Source organism: Centruroides vittatus, unplaced genomic scaffold (genome assembly GCF_030686945.1).
Source record: "Centruroides vittatus isolate TY-2023 unplaced genomic scaffold, ASM3068694v2 contig_1451, whole genome shotgun sequence".
Lineage (NCBI taxonomy): Eukaryota > Metazoa > Arthropoda > Arachnida > Scorpiones > Buthidae > Centruroides > Centruroides vittatus.
In genome coordinates, this window is record NW_027120903.1 from 86512 (window position 1) to 98350 (window position 11839).

Below are 11839 nucleotides of genomic sequence, written 5' to 3' on the forward strand. Positions count from 1 at the left end.
AATCAAATAAACTCATTTATTCTAATTCATTAAAGGTTAGAATAATTATAATAATGTCATATCGAATGTAATGTGTATGCATATGTAATATACACACACAAAATTATAACTCGAAATGACAGAATTTATTATTCGAGTTTGCTTTAAGAATTCGAGTCGATTGACGAAAATGAACAAAGAAAAGATTGAAGGCATTTCTTCAAAAGGCTCGATTTTTCACTTTGAAGAAACCACACGACGATTGTTATCAAAATATTCGTTGTGGGAGAATTATCGCTGCTAATTGTGATTTAGCGCCTAACAATGTTAAAAAATACCTAAATCTAGAAAGATCAGGGACTAAACTTACCCAAAATAATCGCTTTAATTACAGCAAAACTCAAAAAACGCACTAAACAATTCAATAATCGCATTCCAACAAAGCAAAAGACAATTGTCGAAATTCTATTGTTGCGTAGCGACTCAGTTTAATGCTAAAAATTCACAGTTTTTGACAGAATTTCGGGATTTTCGTGTCTGTCTTTCTATAGAGACGGATCTCGACAGACCATTCTGCTATTTGTCTGTAGTCTTTCGCTCATCACCACAGAGACGAGGTAGAATTCATTTTGTTAGAGTTTGAATGTTCGAAGTATTTCATTAGAGTAGGATTCGATTTAAATGTAGCAATAGTATGATCTTCTGGAAGTTTTGTTTCTATATTGTTGTTGCGCTGCAATTTGAAAAAATTGTAGATGTAGGAATACCCAGTGTCGTACGCCTGTCTGGCCGTCCTTAATCTCGAAAACGCTTTTAAGTGGATGAAAGTTGAGATCAGATATTAAAAGATTAGGGGCGGGAGGTCCCGATTAACTACACATGGACTTCCGATGCAAGCCGGAAGTCACTTTATTTCAATTTAAACTCTTTTCCTGAAAGGAGTTAAATAGATGACAGGCCCGAATCTATTGTTAAAGGAAAAGTATGATGTACAGTAGCGAGACACTACAGTACTAATCTGAGATTGAGTGCATCTATTTTAAATTAAATAAATTTAAGATATGATGAAAAATTGCTTAATGTATATGTAAATTTTCATCTTCATTTTTAGTTGTTAAATATTATAAAGATTTTAGCACTTAGGGACGATTTTAAAAAGTTGTTAAAAAATTGTCTTGTGTTTTGTGTTTCTTTTTGTTGTTTCTTTGTAACAGTTTGTGTTTTATATCTTTATTTTTTTTACATGATTAAATAAAATACAGAAGAAGGATGAAATGTTGTGCTGCCTATGAAAATCACATGAGTTATCAATAACCAACTTTTGAGGTAAAGTACTGACTTTAGTCGGATTTCAGCTTAAAACATTTATACATCACAGTGTTTGCGCATGTAAATCATAAATGCCAAAATTCAGAATAATATTTTGTTTGAGTTTGAATTTGACATTATAGAAGAAAAATGTAATAAAAAAAGTGGCACGTACGGCACATTTTCCAAAGTATCGAGAACATAGAAGATCCCAGATGCAAATCGAACCCCAACAATTGTTCACTCGTGCAAAACAACCTGTCAGAAGTGGGATTCGAACCCACGCCCTCATACGAGGACCAGATCTTAAGTCTGGCGCCTTAGACCACTCGGCCATTCTGACACGACCTAACAACTTCCTAATCGCCCGATTATCAAATCGAAAAGCAATCGTCGTTATCGATCCTGTCTACGAGTTTCGCATTTTCGTCGCACTTATCTGCTTTCGGGAAGAACTGACGTTCGAACTACCATCATCGACTGGACATTTTACAAACAACTTTTCACGTTTTATTGCATGTTATTCGTCGATAGCAACGAATTGTTCGGTTTCGAATCGAACGTGCGCGTGTTTCATCCCGATTTGAGAATTGCTAAGCGGACGGTTCCTAAAAATTTTTTACCGAAGCGACGAAAATAAGCTTCTGTGTGGCGTTTATCCCAAACGATCATTCTCCTAGAATGTACTTAAAAAAACACAACTCGTTTTTCTTCTACAGCTGAAATCATCAGTTATTACAGGTGTGTAAAAATAAAATTTCAAAAGATTTTCAATGAGTGAAAAGTTGTCTTTTAACGAACAAATTGTTTTATTTCAAGAAAAAAACACAGTCTTGAAAGAACATCAAAACAAACAAAAGAAATTGTTTTAGAAAAATTTGTGTTACTTAATTATAAGGAATTGCATATAAAGTGAAACTGTACTCGGAAAAAGCGGTACATGATATCAGCTGATCAGGTATTAAAGTGGTAGGATTTTACAGCCAATTTAAATTGTACTTTTTATTAAGTTTCCTACTAATTAGTTTTAGGCTGGCAGGTTATATCAAAGTAGAAATGTCACCAAAATCTGTTCTTAAATTAATCCAAGAGCAGTTTATGTTTCTTTGATGCCTAGGCGCAATTTCGTTACTAGTTACATTTATGTAAAAGTATTTTCAATGTTAAAAAGACAATAAAATTTTGAAATAATAACAAGTTTTTTTATTTCTAACACACACCTTCACTAAATATAATTTTTTGGTAAGTAATTTTTGTAACTTTCGCCAAATGACCGGGTTAAAGGTGAACGCCTCCGCCACCGACTTAAATAGAACTTCAGTTAATTTTATATTTTGTATAAAATAAAAAGTAGATCGACACGTATAATAATTCATCAAGCCATTTCTTATTTTTGTTACATGCACATGTAATTTCTTAATAGTTCTTATATTCGTTTCAATTACAGTAAAGTGTCGTTAATCCGGATTCGGCTGCCGTCACAAATCGATTATTGCTGCGAATATCTGAAATTCTGTCTAATGAATGCAGGATGTGTGATTACCAGAGCCCCTTCGGCCACCAATTTAAAGTGTTTTAATTTTTAAAATTGGCGTTTCCACTTCCCGGGACGAGGACCCAGGGGTTGGATTTGTGGGAAGCGAGTGTTCGGGTTGTTTCATTGTGTCGAATCACACAGGACGTGTAAGTGCGTGAATGCGAAAATTCGAATAACGGTTAAACGATGTGTATCATAAAGTATATAAAATACTGTCAAACCTGTTTTTATGCGGTGTATAGAAACCGCATTAAAAAAGTCTCACATAAAAATAACTTGTTTTAAAATCGTAGTCTTAGTCTCTAAGGAAATTATCTTTCTCTTCGCTTTGTTTTTGCTCTTATTCATTTTCAGGGATTATGTCTAAACATAAAATAAAAATCCTAAAATTGTATATCTAAATAGAAACAATAATACAGTACATTTACGTTTTGAAAAGAATCTTATCTTAATGGTCCAGGAATGTGAAAGCACTTTGAAGGTTTAATTAACGTAATTAAAACAAACGTAGAATTTATTGAAAACAGATGTCAGCACCTTGACGGCATCGTCTTGTCTATCGTCTGTTTTACATATTTTTGTCCAGGTGGTGTTTTGTTGACTTAAAAAATAAATTATTTCATTCTTCGCATATTCATGCAATAATATTACTATAATAAGTTCATTTATGCTATAATAACTTTATTTAGCTATAATAAGTCAACGTGAGACATGACAAAACGCATGAGACAAGTCGCCAACTATACCGCACAAATGAGAAATCGCACAAAAAAAACCGCGAACGTTTTTTTAAAACATAAGTCAGAGCCACATCTTTCTCTAATACCGGTCTTATTTCTTTACCTTCTTTATGGGTTTTAGAGTACCCATATAATCTTGGCATTCCATAACTTGGTAGCCGACATATCTTAATGTAATTGTCTAAAGCTTTATAGTAAGTCTGTCTTCTCGTAATAACTAAATTCTTGCTTTTGTGTGCTGTTGTTACTACAAAATCATATATCATTTGGTAATAACAATAGTAGTAACAATGAAAAATTTGCATGGAAAAAAAGATTTTTTCGTTATTTACCATGATAATTTTTAATTAAAATCTTCAGTGTTCTACTTTGGTACATATTGTAACTGTTGTTCCAAAAGTTAAGTAAACTTGAAAACTGTCTATGAAATAAATTGAAAACGTTAGTTTGTATCAAAATAAATAGTGTCGGCAAGTTAAGGTCAATGTGAGTATTGTTTATTAGGTCTGTGGTGAGTGTAATGTTGTAATTATTATATCTCACAATATCTTAATAAATTTTAAGTAAAGTAAAAAGGGGTTGGTGTCAGCGAGTTGGTTTTTTAATGCGCCCTCTAAAAATAAAGTAAATAACTTCACATAAACCTGCATGTCGGCTTTATCATGCAAAAATTTCTGATGTTCCGGTTATTTCGAGTGAATATTGTATAAAGATATTTCGAGACGTAGGAGAAAAACTCCATAAGCGGCATTTCCCTCAATTTCTGCATATGGTTTGTAATTAACGCACCGCCAACTGCGCGTTTGAAAACCGAAATATTGTTTTATCAAAAATGACTGACACCAAAAGAAAAACTGCATATAATGAAAATTCTAGACACCGCTATTACAGCTTTTAACGTCGGAACCGTTACTTGACGTCCCCGATAACACGACGTTCCATAGTGAAATAATTACGACTGTAAAACGTAGTCATTGAATAAATGTTTCATACTTCATTGTGTTTTGTGTACATCTAAGATAAACGATAATAATTTGAGAAACAATTAATATATGCATGCAGTTACTCTTACATTTATGTTTTTGGAGATTTGAGTAGATGAAAAAACTACTAATATCTACATAGTTTATGAGCGTCTTCGAACATCCAAACTCTAACAAAATTGATTCTACCTCGTCTCTGTGGTGATGAGCGAAAGACTACAGACAAATAGCAGAATGGTCTGTCGAGATCCGTCTCTATAGAAAGACAGACGCGAAAATTCCGAAATTCTGTCAAAAAATGTGAATTTTTAGCATTAAACTGAGTCGCTACGCAACAATAGAATTTCGACAATTGTCTTTTGCTTTGTTGGAATGCGATTATTGAATTGTTTAGTGCGTTTTTGAGTTTTGCTGTAATTAAAGCGATTATTTTGGGTAAGTTTAGTCCCTGATCTTTCTAGATTTAGGTATTTTTTAACATTGTTAGGCGCTAAATCACAATTAGCAGCGATAATTCTCCCACAACGAATATTTTGATAACAATCGTCGTGTGGTTTCTTCAAAGTGAAAAATCGAGCCTTTTGAAGAAATGCCTTCAATCTTTTCTTTGTTCATTTTCGTCAATCGACTCGAATTCTTAAAGCAAACTCGAATAATAAATTCTGTCATTTCGAGTTATAATTTTGTGTGTGTATATTACATATGCATACACATTACATTCGATATGACATTATTATAATTATTCTAACCTTTAATGAATTAGAATAAATGAGTTTATTTGATTTCTTCTAGAATATTTTCATTAGTTTTAATGACAATAAACAGAATAGCATAACTTTTACAAACCATAGAAATGTTATACAATATTTAATACTAGTTTGTTTTTTGCTTGCAGAATGGATCATTTCAAAGCGTTAAAGAAATGGAATACCTCTGGAGGAGACAGTCCAGAGGAGAGCACCTCGACATCGGAATCGACTTCCTCTTCATTTCGAGTGATTCGCGTGCGTCCGAAAGAGATGGTGGAGGGTGCGGAGAAATCTGCTCAACCCGACAAAAAACGGGTCATTGTCGTCTCTCCCGATGAGAGCACCTCGTCTGTCATCGATTACCTGGAAAAGAGGTATCCGGAAGTTCCGGAATGGTCGGTGCAGAGACAGGCACGCGAAGAACGACCGGAAGAGGAGTGTAAATCGATTCTGAAAAAGAGGAAAAAGAAGCCTTGGTGGAAGAAGATCTTCTTCTTCTGGAAGAAATAAGTCTTCGAGGTCTTCTCACCGGATGTGACTTTGCCCCCGATTGTGACTTTTTTACCCGGATATGGACTTTTACCTGGCTGTGACCTAATGACCGGATGCGACCTTCATTCATCGGATGTGACTTTTCGTGGCGGTTTGGCGTCTTCCCTTTCCTGCTGACGGTACTTGGAATGATACGTGTGCTTTTGTCATTGCTAACGAGGGACGTGTCCTTTCTCTTCAGTTAATTAAAGTCGACGGCGACAACTTGCACCGTCTTCGGTCGTGAGGATGTTAGGTTGGTGAAATTTTGAACGGAAAATAATGGATTTTCGCCAGCAACGTGCGTGTCAACACATAAATAAAAACAGTAGGGAAATATCTCAGTCAGCATATGTCTAAGCCACAATTATAATTACCTGAAACAATTAATTGTGTATATAAACTTTTACTTAATAAAACTTTTTAACTTTATATTAATTGATTACGTGTATCAGTTTAAATATTATATCCACACGTTTTATTTTTGGACTAATTTGTGATTAAAGTTAAACGTAATTTTTCTAACAATTAAATTGAAAGTTAAAGCAGAAGAAAATGTACACGATTCATAACGAAATAAAAATATAAAAATAAAACAAGTAAAAGTAATTTTAAAAACTTTCGAATTTGTATTAATACAAACGCAAGAAATAAAATGCTAGAAAACAGAAATTATTAAACTGAATGAAGTCAGTTGTCTCCGCCAGTACTTTGTTAAGTTTAATATCAACTTAATTTGAACTTAATATAACAATACCGTCTATTTACTGGCCATTTTACCCTAGTTGTAAAGTACAGGGTGATAGAAATTTTAAAAAATTAATAACTTACAAATTATTTATAGTAAGATGTTGCGATTTTCACAGAAATGCTTAGAAAGAAGCGGAATTTTCTTAGTTTTAATAAAAGTTTTAGTACCAAAATAGTTTCATTTCTTGCCATAGATGTCGCTGTATCATTTGTAAATTTGTTAAAATACGAATAAAATATATTATATATAAATATTATTAGTGTAAGCTCTAGTAACAACTACACAGATTATGTAATTTTATCAAGCGCCGATCTATGGCAAGTAATGTAACTATTTTGGTACTGTAATTATTACACATAATAAAATTTCACTATTTTTCAAGTATTTGTGTGAAAACCTCATCATTTTACTGTAAATAGTTTGTGAGTTATTAATTTTTTTAAATTTTTGTGATTTTTGAATCACCCTGTGTGTCTTAAGATAAGATTAGCAGAAATTTTTTAATAGATTAATACGCCCTACTTTGTTAATCCATATCGAGAGCTTGAACTAGCTTACAACGATGTCATCTCCATCTCAGAATTCCAGTCACTTCTGTGATTGGATATTTTGGGCTTTGTCATGGCATCATTGTGATTGATCGGTGAGAAGTACAAACCTATTCTTCGTATTCTAGACTAGTTTAACGTAACTTTATTCATCTAGCTAACTTTTAAGTTATATTGCTGGTGCATACAAGGTATAAAATACTATCGTTCTGGTTGCACCGATGGGCATTAGGTGCGACTACCAGGCGCAAATCTAGTAGCCAGCGATATAGTTGTCTGCAAAGGAAAACCGTAAAGAAGCGAGAAACGAGAATCTGGCCGGCGAGAGCGAATTTCTGGCTCCCGCAAATATCTGACAGTTTGAAGTTTACCGTGTCTCGCTTCTTCTCGCTGAATACTTCGCATGAGCTATGGCACGAGTAGAAGATGGCTTTTCGTATCTTTCATGTACACGCAAAGATTTTCGTTGTAATATTTTTCAAACTACAGATATAGATAAATTCTGTTTTCTTAACGAATTATGATAAAGCTCTTTAACCTTTCTCTGTTTCCAGAGAGGATGTACTGTACATGTATGTTCGTTTTCTTTTGTTTTTTGTATGTTTTATTTGTTTGTTATCTTTGTATGTACAAAGATTTTCTTTGCTAGTAGTAAGCGTCGTAGTCGAACCAGTTTGTTTTTAACTTCCTGTATATGTCACTGTATTTTACGTAACAACTGACATTTAGGATCGTTCGTTTTAAAATGATTTTCTACACAACATCTCTTTCTCTGCTAATTGCTCTGACCACTAGAACTTCTACCTTCTTTCAATACAGCGAAATGAATAAGGAAAACTCTAAAATGATACGAATAGCATTTTTTTTTCTCTTTTTCCACAAAAGTTTCGGTCTTATACCGTGTTCCTGCACCCACTACAATATAAATTAATCATTAATTAAACAAGAAAAATTGACGATTAATTTTGTATTGCAATTTTAGCATCACATCTTATTCGTAATTTAGTATGTCATACAACTGTTTTATTATATTGATTAATCACGTTTCCTCGGATTCTACGTTTTCACCAGTCTGTAGTGATTCTACGTATTTAACCACTTCTAATTGTAGTCTCTAATTTTAATTAAATCTTTCAATTTTTCTATATTTACAGGTGGAAGTGTACAAAGGCTAGTATGGAAAATCTGGTATTGCATTCGGTTTGAATAGTTTAAAACTTGAAGATGTTACAGCTCAAACAGATCGTGAAATCTCAAGTTCATTTTCATGTTCCGAGCTGTATATAAACTCATAAGAAATTTAAAAATTTTCATTTTAGTTTGTTTGTTCGCATCGAGTATGCTACCACACAGAATTAGCTTCGTAAAATTTTTTTGGATTCCAACGTTTGTCCAACTTTGGTGAGTCCGGTTCCCTCTCCCAGTCCGTCGAATACAGTATTCGAATCATTATTTTATACATAAAAAATTCTAGCAACGAGTTGCGTAACTTTCTCGGCTTTGACGAGATTTTATTTTAAAAATAACATTTGAATTATTAATCAAAATAACTAGAATCGTATGTGGCGCCATCTGTTATGAGATTTTGTTGTAAAAACTGTATAATATATTTTTAATTATTATAAAATAGCAAAAGACTTAATTCTGAGAGTAGAGGTGAGTTTATAAAACACTGTAAATGCTAACAAGTAAAATCTTCATTAAGTCTGGCCACTCACGTATATCACGCGACCATACTCTATTCCCTTGACCTTTCACAACGAAATTTAATAGCACCAATGCCCCTTATATACTCGTTCACACCGTCCTGAGATATTAAGTGGAATAGACGCCAACACACACTCTTATCCACGGAATTTTTTGCCTTTTTGGGTTCGGGGGTCTCAAAACATTTAAACGACGATAAATAATCTACGAGAATTTTCATCGTCATTGTCTTTTCTACGCAATCAAACCGAATAAAACTAGATTGATGATAAAATTATAATAGAAAGATATGTTTTACGAACAACGCGTGTTAATTTTAAACGTATAATTAACACAAATTGCTATTTAAATGGTTTTTATTTAAAGATTGTTCGCATTTAAATAAATCTGAACGAATTTTACACATTAATATAATGACGATGAAGCTTTGTCAGTGGTGCATTCTACTCAAGGCGGATTCGGGCGGACCAAGACACGTCGTTACTCAATTACCTTAGAATTACATTAGTTTCGTAATCTTACTTAGTTGAAGCCGTGCGATATGCATTAAAATATTTATTTTTATAAGTGTTGAACACAAAATCGTGTTAATAACAATCACATGGCTTTTTCTCCCTTTATTTAGTTGATACGGTACACGTTTCGGGCCTTGTGCCCCTCATCAGTCTACTAAAATAATATAAGAAATAGTGTATACAGCGGTTTAACATTATTTACAGGCAAATTGTATAAACATTATAAAACGTGTGTAACGTACCAGTCTTCCCCAGTATGGCACTTGCACACGGTAAGTTTGCACATTAGTTTATGTCTATTCTCATCTTTCATTCTTGTGATGTGTTCTGTGCACATGAGGCTGGTTGAGGTACGCAAATTTTCTATTCTTTCCGGTGGTATTCGCCGTTTTTGTAACAATTGTTATTGTTGATGTGACCACCCGGACGTGACACGCTTTTTCACTGTACGCGACATTCGGCCGACCTCTTTTCCCAAACAGGAGTTATGAGGATTGAGTTTCCGGTTAGGCTAGGCTAGGTCAGGTCTATCGCTCTCCTCATGCAAGATTATCTGATAAAGCTTATAATGTTGACCTTAGATAATAAATGATTGAACTTGTCTTTTTCTCACTGTCTTTGTGTTTTGTAGGAACATTTGGAAAGTAGAAGAATCTTCCTCCCCAACTTTACCACGAAGAGGACGAAGTGGGCATTTATCGTAGAAGTGAATATTTTCCGAAATCTCTGATGGTAAGAACTCTTTCGTTTCATTCTTCTACATATCTTATACTTGTATCGTAATTTACTGTTTTTCTGTTTTTAGACATGTTGAAAGATGTTTTTGAAACGAACGTACATACATACACCACACGCTCGGACACGACATCGCTGTACACGAAGTTATAGTTTTAAGTATATTAACACCTTTAATTAATACCAACCGAAACGCGTTTCGAATTTTTTGTTTCCATACTAATGTAGTCCATTATACTGTACATTCCTTTTTTTGTTTTTATTAAAGGCTTCTACTTTAACTCCTGAGCGTTTGTGCCCATTATCACTGATGTGATAAGCCCTTACTATTATCTGCCTCACGTTTTTAGATATTTTATATACTTTAAGATATACGCCGTTTAACCGTTATTCGAATTTTCGCATTCACGCACTTACACGTTTTGTGTGATTCGACACAATGAAACAACCCGAACACCCGCTTCCCACAAATCCAACCCCTGGGTCCTCGTCCCGGGAAGTGGAAACGCCAATTTTAAAAATTAAAACACTTTAAATTGGTGGCCGAAGGGGCTCTGGTAATCACACATCCTGCATTCATTAGACAGAATTTCAGATATTCGCAGCAATAATCGATTTGTGACGGCAGCCGAATCCGGATTAACGACACTTTACTGTAATTGAAACGAATATAAGAACTATTAAGAAATTACATGTGCATGTAACAAAACTAAGAAATGGTTTGATAAATTATTATACGTGTCGATCTACTTTTTATATTATACAAAATATATAATTAACTGAAATTCTAATTAAGTCGGTGGCGGAGGCGTTCACCTTTGGCCCGGTCGTCTCGCGAAAGCCACAAAAATTACTTACCAAAAAATTATATTTAGTGAAGGTGTGTGTTAGAAATAAACGAACTTGTTATTATTTTAAAATTTTATTGTCTTTTTAACATTAAAAATACTTTTACGTAAATGTAACTAGTAACGAAATTGCGCCTAGGCATCAAAGAAACATAAACTGCTCTTGGATTAATTTAAGGACAGATTTTGGTGACATTTCTACTTTGATATAACCTGCCAGCCTAAAACTAATTAGTAGGAAACTTAATAAAAAGTACAATTTAAATTGGCTGTAAAATCCTACCACTTTAATACCTGATCAGCTGATATCATGTACCGCTTTTTCCGAGTACAGTTTCACTTTATATGCAATTCCTTATAATTAAGTAACACAAATTTTTCTAAAACAATTCCTTTTGTTTGTTTTGATGTTCTTTCAAGACTGTGTTTTTTTTTTGAAATAAAACAATTTGTTCGTTAAAAGACAACTTTTCACTCATTGAAAATCTTTTGAAATTTTATTTTTACACACCTGTAATAACTGATGATTTCAGCTGTAGAAAAAAAACGAGTTGTGTTTTTTTAAGTACATTCTAGGAGAATGATCGTTTGGGATAAACGCCACACAGAAGCTTATTTTCGTCGCTTCGGTAAAAAATTTTTAGGAACCGTCCGCTTAGCAATTCTCAAATCGGGATGAAACACGCGCACGTTCGATTCGAAACCGAACAATTCGTTGCTATCGACGAATAACATGCAATAAAACGTGAAAAGTTGTTTGTAAAATGTCCAGTCGATGATGGTAGTTCGAACGTCAGTTCTTCCGAAAGCGGATAAGTGCGACGAAAATGCGAAACTCGTAGACAGGATCGATAACGACGATTGCTTTTCGATTTGATAATCGGGCGATTAGGAAGTTGTTAGGTCGT

General features: G+C 33.8%; 1 non-coding gene across 1 annotated transcript; it reads right to left on the bottom strand.

Annotated features, from left to right (window-relative positions):
• Nucleotides 1-1546: 1546 nt before the first annotated feature.
• Nucleotides 1547-1630, bottom strand: TRNAL-UAA (transfer RNA leucine (anticodon UAA)). Its single transcript has one exon. It is a non-coding gene; the product is annotated as a tRNA-Leu (tRNA).
• Between the last annotated feature and the right edge of the window lie 10209 nt (nt 1631-11839).